Genomic DNA, 17,819 nt, shown 5'->3' with positions numbered 1-17,819 from the left:
TACACATTTCTAGCAAAGACAAACACTAAACATGAAAGCATGAAAATAATTTAGCTTTGTATAATTTATGCCCAACTCTATGAAAGGTTTGGTGAAGGTATTTTATTTTCACTTTGTTTAGAATGACAATAATCTCTGCTATACCATCTATAGTTATGGTCTTGTATTTTAATTGCTTCTATTGACTAAGAGGAGAGAAGTTGCTAGGGCTTAAACCTCAAATTCCAATCATGATATCACCGCTGTAATTCTATTTGTGAGTATATGTAGATCCTACACTATACAATGAATAATCACCAGACTCGTCACAGATTGGACTAGATTCAACAATTCATTAATAAATTCTAAAACATAGGCACTATAATTGTATATTGGGTCCACTGGTGTTACAGTAAACTACCATTTAATCAATTGGTCTCCTCAGATCTAAATATTCTAATTATCTAACAGGCAGTCTTTCAGTAAGTTATTGTAGTGCACTTTAGGGAAACATAGAGATTTATCACAGATTTGGTTTTCCTATGGAAAGTCAGCTTTTGTACTCAAAGAAGATAGACTTTCTTCTTAATGATTTTTTATTTTAGCTTAAAAACTGCCTCAACTCTAAATACCACCTTGAGAGAGAACACTTATTGATAGAAGAATCCATAACATTTTTTTTCTTTTGCTGGCATTTGACAGTGTCCATTAGGGTAGCTACATGTCTTTAAGCCACAGCTCTAACTTTAATTAACAACTCCTGTAGCTTATAAATCAAACACTATTCTTACTGATCTTCCATTTGTCTTTTTAGTTGGAGCCTTGTGTCATACTAGCCAATGCTATTGAATGCCATACTTCAAAGCCAAGTGTCTTTACTCAATAAGGCACTTGCATATGTCGTTGTCGTTGTTGTTGTTGTTGTTGTTGTTTTTGTTGCAACTCTCTGGTTCAATTCAGTACAACTCATAATATTCAACTGATATAATGAAATAATTCAATAAAATTCTTGTACTATCAATTTGTACATATGATTTATCTATGGTATCATATACTACTAGGTAACTAAATTTAAGAAGAAATATTTACTTTTTCCATTCATTGCTGCATAGCATACTCGGTATACCTCAACTATGTTTTTCATGTTCTTTTGGCTTTAAATACATTTTATGTATTTAACTAAGTAAATATGTATTTAACTAAGATCTTGCCTCATTAATATTTACTTACATTATTCTTGACTGATCATTTATTTTAAAACAATGCATAGTTATTGTGGGCTGTGGTAAGTGGGCACAAAAGCATTTCTCATTAAGCCTTTACTCTATAATTGCTCATTGTAATATCAACAATCATTCCAGTATTGTAATATAGATATTTTTTCTTATTTCATCCTGGAGCACGTCCTAGCCGCTGATGTTTGGTCTTTTGCTCTAATAAGAACATATTGCATGAGAAAGTAATCTATTTTCAATAGCGGGTAAAATAAATATTAAGTCATGCAAAATAACATAAATATAAATGTAAATACAAAATAAAAATTAATATAAATACAGATAAAATAAAAAAAATTTCCCATTAACTAAAGCTTATCATATTGATACTTGTTACTAATATATGAAAGTTTAATACCAATAAAGTCTCATAATATCAGGAATATTCCTGAGTTTTCAATAACTCTGAATAATAATTTAAAGATTCTCTTCATCTAAACTTTGTGAAAATATTAAAATTATTTAACATCTTCATATTCAGATCCCAATGAGAGGCAAACATAAAAATATTCCTTCAAAATGAGAAACAGTTATTATTCACTGAAAGGAACTCTGAGTGTTCCCTTCCACTGCTGCCATTTATATGCAGTTTGAGTAACCATAAGCTGTTGTATTTCTTGGATGGAAACTTGCTTCCTGTGAGCACTACATGAATCTTTATAGTTCATGGGTCTTCACTCTGCTTCTGAGAGTTCTTATGGTTTTTATGATCCCCCTTGAGCCACAACTTAGTGGGTTAGGAGACAATATCCTTCTGGTGGCTAGGTAGTTTTAATCAGCAAGTTTTCAATAGAGAGAAAATTAGAAAGGTGCTAAAAGTATTTCCCAATCTAAGAGTTGCAAACTATTTTATTTCAAACTGGCCAAATTATTTCCTTTATTGCTTTGTGTTATCACCATTGAGATGCTGTGCATTCTAGTGAGAAGAAATAAAGGCAGATACTAGTTGACTCATTATGTGCTTATCTTCAATGTGAACACATTGTAAATGAAAACTAAATACCCTACTGATCATCAAATCCTGCTAATACATGTGCACCAGACTATACCCTTTATTTCCTCTAAGGATTATGTGGCCACTTGGGAGCCAAAGCTTACTCTTCTTGTCAAAGATTACTATTTTAGTGATTGCTCTACATATGAAATAAATTTAGTAGTCAAATTTTTACATATACTTATATCATCTAAAATTAAAAGTTTCTATACCTCAAGATACTGTAAATATGGGGTTATCTGTCTTTGATTGTTTGAATGACAATGCAGCCCAATTGTGAATTAATGGTTACCATTTTATGGAACTATTTGGGAATGATTACAAGGTATATGCTCTACATAGAAGGCAAGAAACTAGGGTGCAATACTGCTTTGAGGTTTCAAAAAACCATTCCAGTGTTTTACCCATGTTTGTGGATCAAGAGATGAATTGTCAGTTTTCTCTACTCATGATTTGCTTTGCCATCATGGATGCTAACCCTTTGAACCTGGAAGCCCAATTAACTATTTTCTCTTATAAATTTTCTTGACATAGAGTTTTGTCATAGGAGTAGAAAAGAGACTAGAATATGATGTTTATCTATAAGGAACAGAGAATCAGAAGAAAAGAAGAAGGAAGGAAGGAAGGAAGCAAGGAAGGATAGAAGGGAAGAAAGAAGGAAGGAAAGAAAAAGAAAGAAAGAAAGAAACAAAGAAAGAAAGAAAGAAAGAAACAAAGAAACAAAGAAAGAAAGAAACAAAGAAAGAAAAGAGAAAAATAATCTATCATTTCAGAAAAAAAAAGATTTATTAATGAAGCAGGGTCAGGCTAAGAGATAACAAAAGAAATCAGGAATAAAAATAATTGGAGATTTTAAGAATATAAAATTTGCTACTTGTTAGAGTATCAGAGCTACTTGTTTGGGTGAACTCTTAGGGAAGTCCAATTAATGATGTCAGTATACTGGATTCTTGCTCACCTTGAATTTCATCTAACTAGACCATTTTATTTTTGAGGCAATGTTGAAGCCCAGATAAAATAGTAGTGTGAGAAGTTTGTAGGTTCACAAGCTCCATACTGACTGTCCAATTAGCTTCAAATGTCAAAAGCCTAGAGGGACTGGAGAAGTAATCAGTCCATATGTATCATCAGTCTTGATTGCATGATGTAGGAGGCCTCAGCCCACTGTGGGCAACACCGTTCTCTAGGAAGTTGGCTCTGGACTATGTATATATATATACATACATACATATAAGCTACGTATGCATGTGCTTATTATCAAAGTTGCCAGTAGTTTTCAACCACAGTTTCTTCCCCAGATTCTTGTCACAGTTCCTGCCTGATATCCCTGAAACGATGCATGCAATCTGGAAATGTAAGCCCAATACATCCTGCCTTGTTCAAAGTTGATTTTATTCATTATGTTACCATAGTGATAGTAGGAAACTAGAGCAATACCTTCTAACTTTACCCATTAAGCTGTGGATGATAAACGTTCGGCTGGAAAAGGGGGCTCACGAGTCAAAAATACTTACCTAGTGTAAAAAAGTTTAGGGTCTGCGTCAACCAAACTCATTGCAGGAAGTGAAAAAAAAATAGTTCGAGTGTACAATTTTAGAACGTAAAAATTTCCTAAGTAAGTAAAATATTTACACTTTATGTAAAATAAGACTCTTGTTGTCATCTTTCTGGTCCTATAATATTATCTTCCTATCTTGTATGTCACACATACAAGCCAATCAAAATTCACTGGATTCAGAACATCTGCTATCCATCCATGAATACTTGAGGAACTTCATGTTCTTAAATAACATTATAAAAAGAACAATATGCCTGAAGTTAACAATTAGGTAACTCTGTGTGAGGAGAATGTGAATGCTAAAATAAAAATTAATAGGAAGAAAATGGTGAGAAAAAAGGCAAGTGTAAAAACCTCCTGTGAAGATACTGCTTCTTCAGACATAACAACCTAACTAGTTTGATATTAAAATTTGCTTTATCTTTTATTTTAAAGATTTTTTTTAGAAATATCTGACAACAATCCCATTTAATTGTCTCATTATAAAAGCAATTTCTCGGTCTTAGTCTGCATTAAACCTATCTTGACACAAACCGAGACCTAAGAATATGAACTGGATGACAGTTCCATGATGGAGATGCGAAAGGGAAGATTAGTCCTTGAGTTATATTCTCCTAAAGTGTGTCAGGATACTGTACACATACTTCTAATCACATATCAAGCCTTACCGCAAAGGCGCTATGAATTAAAAGTAACAGGTGCTTTTTACTTGAACTGAAACCCTGATGGACATAATAGATGTTCCCATACAATATATTTTTTTATAATAGTCTTTTGTTTAATTAGGTATTTTCTTTATTTACATTTCAAATGTTATTACTTTTCCTGATTTCCCCTCCAAAATCCCCCTATCCACTCCCTCTACCCCTCCTTGCTAACCCATCCACTCCCTCTTCCTAGCCTTGGCATTTTCCTACACTGGGCAATAAGCCTTCACAAGACCAAGGGCCTCTCCTCCCATTGATGACCAACAAGGCCATCCTCTACAACATATGCAGCTGGAGCCATGAGTTCCTCCATGTTTACTCTTTGGTTGGTGGTTTAATCCCTGGGGGCTCTGGGAGTACTGATCAATTCATATTGTTGTTCCTCCTATGGGACTCCAAACGCTTCAGCTCTTTCAGTCCTTTCTCTAGTTCCTCCATTGGGAAGCACAGGTAAGACCACACAATCCTTTATTTGGATTTAAACTCCTTGTAAAACTAGTCACACTGCCATCTCTCTCTTTCAAAGCACTTCCTAAGCATGCACATGTGAAGCAAAGCGATTCTGATATTGAACTAAAATATAAAACACTGGTGTGGCCTGACACATTCATCATGCCAGCAATGTTCATTTTCTATTTCGTCTTTTCTCTAATCGTTCTCATTTTCAAATGAGGCATATTTGAGAATTTAATGTGATCAAAGCAAACAAGGACCTTGTTAGCCAATTGAATTATTCAGGTGTTTTTTTTTTCTTTCTACCTGTTGTTGCAAATTAGGATTGATCCTTTTTGCACTGAGCAAACACACATTTATTTACAAATTTGAAGTACACTCAGCTACAGAAATTAATTGAAAATGTGTGGGGAAAAATTCCATCAGATCTGTGAGCTAGCAAAGCAGATTTTGACAGAATTATCTACAATGAACGGGGAGGCAGCACCACCTACATCAAAGTGAGTCGCCCCTTTCTAAGTTTTAACCTTAAGGGATCTTCATGCTTATTATATCTGACAGTGTTTGTAGCTTGGTTTTAAGCACATAGTACAGACACTTGGATTATAAGGCTTGTGCGGAAACCTACTTAGATGATGAATGATGAAGCTTAATTTTAAATCCATACCTATTGGCCTTTATTCAACAATCCTAATATTCATATAATCTTTGGTACTGCACTCTCCTTAGTCTAAGACCAACATATAATCTACATTTCTGTCTAGGGTTAAAGAATGCTTTTGTGTCTTGATACAAATTTTACTTTCAGATTTTGACTACACTATTAAAAAAAAACTCAAAAAAGTATTTTGTCTATTTCTGTAAACACTGACCTTCATAAATGTATGTGTCATACTAAAGGAACATGTGTTTTTCACAGTCTCATTGACCTTAACAGTATTGAGATGGATCCCAGAATGTTGTGTGTTCTAGGCAAGTGGTCTACCACTGAGCTACATGCCAGCATGAACATCTTTATTGCTGTAACATATGGCACCATCATTTTTATTTGAATTTTTAACCTTTTTTTTTTTATTTTCATGTTAGATTACTTTGTGTGACTTTCTTCTGTGTTCTGACTTCACTGATTCTTTGGCTTTTCCTCAAAAGTGGCTTCAATCCTAAGGTGTATAGTCTTCATCTTTCGCTGATACTGCTGGATTGTTCTTATATTTTGGAAACTGAAATTTGGAAAATATGTTCATACTACCTTCTCTGAAACCTCTTCAGACAAGGCTCATTCAAGGACATGTCAAATTCTAGAATATTTTAAAATATAATTCCAGGCTTATAAAATATAGCTTACTGCCAATACTGAAGAGATAAACCTGCTTTTCCAGGAGAAAATTTCTAGCTCTCTGTTGCCACTTAAATCTCAGCACATACGCCAAACTCAATTTGCAGGCTAGCTTCCACATACTACGAGAGATCAGAAGTCTTCAGGCTAAATCCCAAAGATGCTGATGTTGGACAGGATGACATTTAATTTTGTTCGTTTCTGTGGAAACTTTTGCAGTTACCATGTCTTCATACTTAACTTTTATCCATCAAACACTTAAGAGACAGAAAGGAATGAAAGTTTAAACAAAAGACAAAGCAGTACTGAGAAAGGACCCTGTTGAGGTTACTGCCCACTTCAGTATTCATGTATTTGTTCTTATACTGCTGTATTCAAAATTTAATTAGGTATTAAAGAGAAGCAAGTAACATAGTTAATATGGAGTTTACAGGAATCAGTAATAGGAGAAATGTCAATGTGCAAACAAGCCTACTGCTATAAAGGGGAAAAGGATGAAAATAAAAGTTTCCTAGGTAAATGAATTCTTAGAGTAAGCAAAGAAAAGCTACTGCAAGAATTAGTAGCTGTTGTCATAGTATTATACAGGGAACCCCAAACCAGAAACAACTTTTGTCCATGAATTAGAAATAATAAATGGAAAAGGAGAAGTGCAAACATTTACATAGGCTTCAATATCTAATGAATTTGAGGACAAAATACAATATAATAATAAAGAACAAAAATATGTAATGCTAAGTTGACAAAACAGAAAGGGTAAAGGAAATCTGTCATAGAACTTGAAAGGTCAGGTCTTATGAAATAGGTCTTGAAATAGAAAATTCAAACTTGTTTTCAAGTAAAGGAATATATTGACATACTACAAAAGATAATGATATTATCAAAATGATCATTTTATTTATTTTTAAAGTACCTGTAGTATTTTATTTGTTTTTGACAATCATTTATGTTTTCTTTAAAATTTTGGTGCTATTATATTGTTTTTCCTCTTTCCTCCCTCTAACCTGTCCAATATGCCACTCCTTCTTTTCCATTAATTATTTCATAATAATGTGTATTTATTGGCACATGAATACATATTCCTAAAGACATCAATACCAATTGTATTTTTTCATAAAATATAATCTCATCACAGCTTCTTCTTTTCAAATGCTTCCATATCTTCCTCACCAACCCAAACATTCAATTATGTTTTTATTCTTTCTCTTCATATAATAGACAGGCAAAAATCATATTAAAAGAAAATATAAGAATAAAAGCGAAACAGCAATACACAACACACACATGCATACACACACACAACACACACAAGCATACACACACACACAACACACACATGCATTCACACACACACACACACACACACACAACACACACATGCATTCACACACACACACACACACACAACACACATGCATACACACAAACACACACACACAGAAAGCAAAACTCAAAACTCAAAAAAAATCACACAATTGGAAACCATAATCTACAAGATAAAGAAAAGTTAGACAAAATATACCCAAACAAAGCAATATGAGACAAATGTTGGTTATGTATTGTTACGAATGGGGCCTGAAGTTAAGTGTTGTTAACATACCCAGTAAGACTCCTTTGGAGATGAACGGTCTTTTCTTTGCAAGCAGATGTTCTTTGGAGATGATTCTTGGGAAAATTTCATTCTCTAGTTTTTTGTATTTTTGTTTTTTATTTGCCATACCACTCTCCCTCTCTAATATCTCTCTACCCAACTCTTTTTTTGACTTCCCCCTCTCCTTTTTATTCTTCTCTTCTCTCCCCCTTCTCTCTCCCCTCCAGTTTCCTTTCCTCCCATCTCCTCTCACCACTTCCCTTCCCCTTTCCTTTCCTTCCCTCCCCTCCCCTCCTCTCTTCCCTCTATTCTTCTTCCCCCTCCCCTCCCCTTCTCATCCCTTTCCATCTCCTCTTCTGTCTTCACTCTGTCATTTCTTCCTGCATTTCTCCCCCTCCTACAATTTTTTCTCATCTTTGCTTCTTACCTTTTTGTCTCCTCATCTCTCTATCCAGTCAATCCTGTTCTACCTATCTCTCTTCCCCCTTTCATTGCTTACTCTCTTTTCCTCTCTTTCTCTCTCATATACAACCTTGTGTCTTCCTGAGCCCATGGCAGTATGGGGGGGTGGGGGGTGGGGGGAGTCCTTCAGTGACTTATTTTGTAACAACATGTAAATTTAAATTTGAAGCTATAAATTTATTTTTATGAGAATTTTAAAAGCTTTTATAATTCTTTGGGAACTATATTAATTCAATCATTCAAAAATATTATAGAATTGCAGGTGTAAATACATCAACCTATGTCTTGTTATTTGTTCTCTGGGGGCAAAGTTTAAGTTTTATTTCATTTGTATTTACATTTTCAATTTGGTTGCAAAATAATTGTCATACAGAATTTCTTATAGTTTGTGTATTTAGTTAATGGAATGAATGCTGCAGCACCATAAATGTTAAAGCATTTGTTTTGCTTACCTCTTTGGCATGGTCTGCTGATGGCCAGACTCTGTTTGCTGGCTATACAGACAACTTGGTGAGAGTATGGCAGTTGACTATTGGTATCCGCTAAAAGTTTTATGAAAAAGTCTTAGAAATAAACTGGCTTTCTGAAAAAAAAAAAAAGATTATGCCTAACCCTAGAGAAACTTGAGCCCCCAAGAAGTGGGGAGGCCTTGTAGGAGTGGAGGTGGGGGTGAGGGTGGAGGTGGGGGGTTGGAAGATCCTCTTGGAGACAGGGGGAATGGGATGAGGAACTGTGGTAGGGAGGACTTGGATTGGGGTAATGACTGGACTGTAAAATAAAATAAAATAAAATAAAAGTAATAAAAACCAACCAAACAAACAAACCCAAAAAATGATTATCTCTCATAAGAAGAAATGGATTACATTCAGAACACAAACACATGCATTAGGATAGAATTAAGTATGTAATAATTTGATGTTTGAGATTAATGTGTAAGTACCTTTATTAAAAGAAAATGAAATACTTGTATCTGAGAGTAGCTCTTGTTATTTTATTTGTTATAGATTTTGATTACCTCAGTTTTTAGATACAGTAATTCATCCAGTCTATTCTCAAACTATTTTCATAATTAGAATTGTTTATCTTGACTAGTATTGGAAAAAAATACAATAGGCATGTTCATATTCTAAATTACTAACAATTATGATGTCATGTATTATCACTCTTTCATTAAGACTTAGTGATAAATGAGTTTTGATATTTATTCAAATGAGAAGTTCTACCCAAGTGTTTCCAAAATGCTACGATTTCATTTTTACTTAGAAGAAAAAGTAACTAATGAAGAGCTACAAGCAACCAATGGTTACTGAGAGATGGAAAGTAAGCACGCTGATAGGTTACTCAGTCTCAGGTGGTTAGTGTTTAACACAAAGAAGAAACAGTAAATGCCCAGTGGGATATGAGTGTGTGATACAATAGTAGTTGTAAATAAAATGGTCCTTAATTTGAAAGGGAGTGGAGGTAGTGGGACATTGAGTAGGAGAGAAAGAAATCATGTTCAAACAGAATGAATTAGAGAATTATGAGAGGAAATATTTTTTAAATGATATGCTGTAAAGTAATTGCTATAAGACAAACACTGAGAAATCAACAAATGCATATTTTGTAAAAGTATTTTATTCTGTTGTTTGTTTGAAGTATCTTGCATATTGTAGCACTATTTGAATGAGTTTTAACATACGTGCAACAATATATAAAATCTATAAATCCTTAGACTAAGTGGAAGTATTAAAGGCCCATTTATGGTTGTTCTGCAGTGAAAGGTTTACCAGTTTTCATTAAAGTAGTTTAAGTTTATTGGCCAGAGCTGTCTTTTATATGCCACTGTGCTACATAAGATGGCAGCATTTATTATGTTGAAGAATAGGTTTTAAATAGCTGACACATTCCTTAGCAATAAACCACTGATAGAAAAATTGGTTCTTCTTCCATTCATAAATTTCAGAAAGGGCTTTTGTAAGTGACTCACAGCATGCTGCAATCCCAGTTCCAAGGATTCAAATGGACTCTTCCAGCCACTACAGGTACCAAACATGCATGTTTGCAATTAAAACACGAATAAGTATAAACTTGCATTCTTGTTTGAGACACATAAATATAATTTATTAATGAGAAAACATCCATATTTATTCAATTTTGTCTTCTCTTCCATTAAACCTCAAAAGAAAATTTTCATTTTAATACTTAGCAATTTCCATATCATCTTTTTGTTTTGTGTACAAATGGACTCTTACCTTACCAAACTAAATTTCTACATTCTGATCTAACTATATGTACAAGTTTCCAGTTTGTTTTCACTTGAATTGGGACTTAAATTGGTAGGTTATGTTCCTTTACAATGCAGAAATATGCTCCCTCTTACCTTCATCTGAGGAAAAACAAGAACACTCTAGAAGATACAGAAGAAGAACCCTCAGTGGTGTCTATACTGACTCATTAATATTCTCACATCCATAATTTGTCTTTTAAAATACCCAGTGTGTGGCATTTTGTTTTGGGTGCAACACCAGACTAATGTAAAAAGAGAGAGAGATGAAAGTCTCCAAAAGAATATATACTACTTCCAGTCAATAATGGTAAGTCTGAGGGAGTCTTATCAAATGGCATTTTGCTAGTTATCAGTTAAAAGGAAGCTTAAGAATCTTGTGAAACCCACAAGGAAAATGTCATATGGACTTGTAATTCACCAGCATCTATGATTATTATCTGGACACAAACCCAGCCACAAAACTCTCCACTTACCATCTGACCTGCCTGCAATATGTGCTGGGGAAATGGTGGTACAAAACTTGTAGGAGTGGCCAAGCAATGTTTGGTTTAACTTAAGACCCTACCACCAGAGGGAACACAAGCCTTACCCTGCATAGATAATGAGCTTTTAGAGACTGGATTGCCCAGTGACTAAAGATAGAGCCAAGCACATTGGCAAAAACCAAAACCCAAAAACTAAAAATTAAAAACAAAATGAAAACAGACAAGCGGCAGCAACAAAAACAAAAACAAAAACAAAAAAAACAAACAAACAAGGAAACCAAACCACAATCAAATGATTCCTAATGATAATCTGCTAAACTTGTATTTCAGGGTCCTGTCCAGTCATCTTCAGAAAGGCTTCCTCCTGCAGCAGAAAGGATTGGGTATGAGAGGCACAGATAGTCATTATGCAGAGAGTATAAATTGAAAGTCTTCATTGGGTCCCTTCACTTGGTATTAGGGAACTTCACAGAAGAGTAGGAGGAAAGACTGTAGGAGTCAGAGGGGCTGGAGGAAAATAGTAGAAGATGGCCCATAGAATCACCTAAAGAGGGCTCACTTGAGCTCACCGAGACTGATATAATGAGAATGGGCTTACATAAGTCTGTACCAGATCTTCTGTATGTATATTACAGCGGTTAGCTTGAGCAATCTTGAGAGGCTAACAGTAGGAGCAGGTATGTCTCTGACTCTTCTGCCTGCTTGTGGGACTCTTCTTCCATTTGGCTTCTTTGTTGCAGCTTCGGTATAAAGGCTTTTTGCCTTGTCTTACTGTATCTTGTTTAGTCATGTTTGGTTGTTGTATCATGGAGACCTGATCTTCTCTAAAGGGAAACATGGAAAGAAATGGTTCTCAGTGGGGAGTCAGGATGTCTGGGAAGAGTGGAGGGAGGGGAAACTGGTCTTGATATATTGTATGAGAGAAGGATCTCCTTTTTAAAAAGGAAAAAAACTGAGTTTCCTACTTAATATCCAAAAGAATCCATGATTTCTTATGCTAAATTTTTAAATTATTCAAAAACATTGTTGAGCCAGAGGCAGTAACCCTAAAGAAAGAGCATGACACCACTGCATGGTAAGCTTGATGAACACCATGGATGTTATCAGAATGCTTTGAGAACAGGCATTCACTATGAGTTATATGAATATCATCATATCTGCTATAGAATAAAGTGTTCATTGTGTGTGAGCATACATGCTTATTATATATTAGTTGGCACATGCATATGTATGATAGTATACAATTTTCATAGTTCATTTATAACTATTTGTTGTCTTCTACACCTGGAAGTTCAGAGATTGGAAAGGTTCAAGGGAAGATTTTAGTTATGGTGCCTATGTTCTTCTGCAATCAATTTGATTCTACTCTCCTCCTTGTAGATTTTTTTTCTTAAGTGTTAGCTTCTCATGAGTGGCAAGTGGTTGTACAACTCAGGGTGTTTGCCTTATGCCATAAGAAAGAAAGAGATTTTTCCAGCATCTGTTAAAAAAATAGGTCTACCATTTCCTTTTTGGGGGGTTGAAGAGCAAAAACGGGCAGTATTAAATATATCCCACAAAGTATTCAAAATTATTTGGATCAGACTGTCAAACATCTTTTTTCCCCCTTTTGGCCATTGTTAAGTAGAAGAGGCTACTCAGTAAACAAGTAGGAGATTCTAAATAGGAAAGGTAGTTTGCTGAGAGTTCCAGGGAGGTAACCATCAAAGACCAAATCTCCTGTTATGCCTAAATAACTAACACAATCTGTGAATGGAGGGGTTGCATGAAAAGGGCAGTCCTGCTGTTCCCAAACTGAAGGATCTCCAGGACCCAGGACAGCAAGCTGATAACCAGAAAGAGTCCTTGTGGACATAAAATATTGACTGTGTCACAGAATCCAGAGTTCTCCAATCAGTCTATGATGGTTTGTATATCCTTGGACCAGGGAGTGGCACCATCTGAAGATGTGGCCTTGTTGGAATAGGTGTGACCTGGTTGGAAGGGGTGTGTCACTGTGGGTGTGGGTATAAGATCCTCACCCTAGTTGCCTGGAAGTCAATCTTCCACTAGTAGCCTTTGGAGGAAGACATAGAACTCTCAGCTCCTCCTGCGCCATGCCTGCCTGGATACTGCCATGCTCCCACCTTGATGATAATGGACTGAACCTCTGAACCTGTAAGCCAGCCCCAATTAAATGTTGTTTTTTTATAAGACTTGCCTTGGTCATGGTGTCTGTTCACAGCAGTAAAACCCTAACTAAGACACAGTCCAATGACCCATTGCAATGAACATTTGCAGTTGAAAAAATGTATCTACAAAAGTATACACTCAGGGACACACTGTTGCATACTACTGCTTCCATGATGATATGTTTGATATACTTTGTTTTACTGTTTTGCTTGTTTATCCCTTTGTTGTGTATGCTTATGTGAAGTGAGGATATGGGAGTGGGGGAGAGAATGAGTGGGGTTGATGTGGGTAATATGTAACAAACAAAGAATCAATTAAAAATTTAAAGTATGTTATTTTATTTTATGTGCATTTATGTTTTTGTGTATCATGTTCATTCCTGGTGTCTTCGGAGGCCAGAAGAAGGCATTGGATCATCCAGAACTGGAGTTAGAGGTAGTTGTGAACAACCAACATAGCTGATGGGCTCAACCTGTCTACTCTGGAAGAGCACCTGGTAACTACTGAACCACCTCCAGGCAGAAAATGAATGTCTGTAAAACCTAATATAAATTTTCTCTTTCTTATTCACCCTCTTCTTCCCTTTTACCCTCTTCCTCTTTTAGTATGTTTGTCACTGCTTTGGAAACAGACAGCACAACCTTCAAGACAAACAAAGAAACAAAACAACACCACCAGCAACAAACCCCCCCAAACATATTTAATTCCAGGATATTTTCTGCTGTAAGTCTGTTCCTGGCCAGAAATCATTACCTTTTTTACTGTATCAAACTGAAAGGTCATGGACCCCAGTAGAGTATCATTTTGAAACATTGTTTATTTCTTCTCTGTCTGTTTGTTTTATATAGTACAATGTTGACTCTGGTGGACATAGCAGACAACCAATTAGTTATACTTTTATAATATTTTTAATCCTCAAAGTTTTTAATTTCTTTCACTTTGTTTACTTTACCAAGAAACTGCACATATTTAGTGACATGCATTATTTATTATCAAGTGAAGACTCATACATTATTTATGTGAGTGGCACTAAGAGCGGAAAATTATGTTATTTTCAATAAAAGGTTAACTTTAAATGAGATATTTATTAATAACTTGTTTATTCTCTTTAAGTAGAAGATGTACTAAAAAAGAAACACTTGAAAATGATGCTTTAAATTATGTCAAAACTAAACACAACATAACTTAGCTGATAATAGCAAAATACTAATATTAAAGATAGTGAAGAAATGACATGACTATTTATAGTGTGATTATCAACTTTCATTCAGAGAAGTTATATATTTTATATTTATAATAAAGTACTATTGTTCTGTGTTCAGTTTGAAAGCTTATGGATATCAAAAAGAATAACTTATTAACAAAGTTTATTGTAAATAAGTGACACACACGTGTGGAAATCACATTGTCATGTTATGCTCTGTTATCAAATGCAAATATATCAGCTCCATCTGTGACCAATACTGACATTCATAAGTATTAAAAGAAGAACATCTGAGAAGAGTTTTTCCATTAACACTGTCAGTAAAAGGCTTCTTCTTATTACAGCACATTCAGAATTGTCTAATATGGTAAAAATGTGAACTGATGTCTCAACAAGATCAATTTCACCTCCCAATAATTTTATATGTTTTAAATGAAAATTATTTAAATTTTGTTATGAAGTACACATGGATTGAAGTTCATACCACAAAGATTTTTTTTTCATCTTATGTTATATAGCTAGAAATGGTTGCTCATAACTGCAATCCCAGTGTTTTGGAGACTGAAATTGGAGATCTGTATGTCTCAATTTAGTCTTGGCAGTTTTGTCTGTGAAATGATACCCCATCTCACCATCTAACTATATAAGAACAAAACAAAAGTGAAATATATTTAAAAAATGTATTAGGAATCAAAATTAGCAAGCTCTGCCTTCATCTCGTGTAGTGTATTCCAATCACAGAAGATTATCTAGGAGGCGTTGTACTGCTTAGTAGTTAGGAATAGAAGACCCTCTGCTCTTTGTACTAAGTATTGCAGGGTTCTTTCTAAATGGATGCAACACGGGAAATCTATCATGAGCCACAATGGCTGTAACATTTAGATTTTAAATTAGAAATTTTATAGTATATACCATTTTTATGCATTTGTGAGTCAATGTGCATTATAAGAAATGGCTATCATTTTCAAAGGAAAAAAAAACTCTAAATTGAAAACAAGTTTCTAAGAAGGATAATTTGCAGAAATCATCAGGGTTTCTTAAAAACTACATACATAGGGAAAATGAACAAAATACTTCTGCACTGTATTAAGAAACATTGTACTGCATAAGTTACCCACAGATTTTTATGTTTAGTAAAAAGTTGCACACACACATGGGGGGGAGGGGGAGGGGGACAGGGAGAGGGAGAGAGGGAGAGGAAGGGAGGAAGGGGAAGGGTAGGGTTAGTGAGGGAGAGGAGGAGAGGGAAAGGAAGTGAGGGGGAGGGGAGAGGAAGATATGGAAAGCAATGATTGTGTAGGAATGTTAGAGTTTCATAGGATTTTAATTATATGCAAGCAAAATTTACTTATTCAGTGATACCTTCCACTGTTAAGGAAGACTCAGGTTGATTTGGGAAAATTGAGAGTATTGTTAAATTAATTACATGTTTAAAGAAAAAAATAAGTATTAAGACTAAAGGATTTCAGATATGCAACCAGAAAATAAATAGTTTACTGATAATGGTTTAAGACTTTATGCCTTTGACAGAGAAGTCGGACATGTATAGAAACCTGAGCTTGTGTCTCTGCTCATAATTAGAATTGATTTTATTACTGATTTTTTTCTCTAACAGAAAAGAGCTGTCCTGACAGCAATGAGAGACAAAAATAATAAAGCAAAAAAAAAAAAAAAAAAAAAAAAAAAAAAAAAAAAAAAAAAAAAAAAGTAAAAAGCTTTCTTTTGAAAGACAATGTTGTTCCCTCGATGAGATGTTCCACACCTCGTGCATTGTCAGAATTCCCCCATCCTCATTGGATTTGCTATGTTCAAGTTTCAACACAAGGTGCCTAAGCAAAAAAAAAAAAAAAAAAAAAAGCAAAAAAAAAAAAAAAAAAAAAAAAGTAAAAAGCTTTCTTTTGAAAGACAATGTTGTTCCCTCGATGAGATGTTCCACACCTCGTGCATTGTCAGAATTCCCCCATCCTCATTGGATTTGCTATGTTCAAGTTTCAACACAAGACCAGTGGGAAATATTTCTGTCATGCTTTGTCACAGACTGTCTCCTCTGCCATTGCTCTCTGCCCTTCAAGGGCTCGACTTTCCTCAGGCTTCAATGCTAGACCTTAGCCTTGCATAACCTAGGGCTGTTTGCAGAACTCTGTTGCTTTACCGGGGCCTTAAAATGCCTGAATGCATCACTTAGTCCAATAATCCCTTTCTATATTAACAATAATAAGAACTCATGAGGACCAGACTCTCATGTGAACCACAAAACAAATACATATTTGCTGAGCTGTTTTTTCTCTCCACTCTGTAATAGTACTAACAAACAACAAGAACAACAACAAGATGCAGAGTACAGTTTTCTTTTATATGATAGCCAAGAACACCTTTTAAAAAAATTGCTTTATTTATTTACATTCCAGTCATTGCAACCTCCTCACCCGCCTCCGACAGTTGCTCATCCCATTCCTCCTCTCCCTTGCCTCCAAGAGGATGCTTTTCTCCCCACCTTCAATAGACCTCTCCCTTTCCTGTCATGTCTCTCAAATATTAAGCTCATCTTCTCCCACTGAAGAGAAACCAGGCAATCCTCTGCTATGTACATGCCATGGACCTTGGGCCAGCCCATGCATGCTCCTGGTTGGTGACTCAGTCTATGGGAGCTTCCTGGAGACTGGGTTAGTTGAGACAGCTGGTCTTCTTATGGGGTCAGTCTCACCTTCAGCTTTTTCAAGCCTTCCCCTAATTTAACCATAGGGGGTCCCTGACTTCAGTCCAACTGTCGTGCGTAAGTATCTGCTTCTGTCTCAGTCAGCAGCTGGTAGGGCCTGTCAGAGGACCCTTCTATAAGTACATCATAGCATAGTAGTAACAGGCCTTGGTGTCCCCACCTAAGATGGATTTGGTCATTTGATTGTTGCCTTTCCTTCAGTCTCTTCTCCATTTTTGTCCCTCCATTTCTTTAGAGTGAAACAATTCTGGGTTAGACATTTTGATTGTGGGTTATTAACTCTGTCCCTCCAATTGAGGCCCTATCAATTTACTGGAGATGAACACTCCCAGTTCTCTTTCTCCAATGATTGGCATTTTGGGTAAGGCCACTTTCAATGAGTCCTGAGTATGTCTTGCCTCCTGGGTCTCTAGTATTTTCTAGAGCGTCCTGCCACCTCTCACTTCCCAAGGCTGTTTATTTCCACTCATTCTCTGACTCTCTGGTTTCCTCTTCTGTCCCCTCCCCCCTCCATATCTGATTCTCTTCCACATTTCACCTCTTGTGCCCTCTTCCACCAAGGTCCCTCTCTCCCTCTGATTCCCAAGAATATTTCCTTCCCCATTTTAAATGGAATTAA

The sequence above is a fragment of the Mus caroli genome, chromosome 15 (genome assembly GCF_900094665.2).
Source record: "Mus caroli chromosome 15, CAROLI_EIJ_v1.1, whole genome shotgun sequence".
Taxonomy (NCBI): Eukaryota; Metazoa; Chordata; class Mammalia; order Rodentia; family Muridae; genus Mus; species Mus caroli.
Note: the sequence above shows the minus strand (reverse complement) of the source record.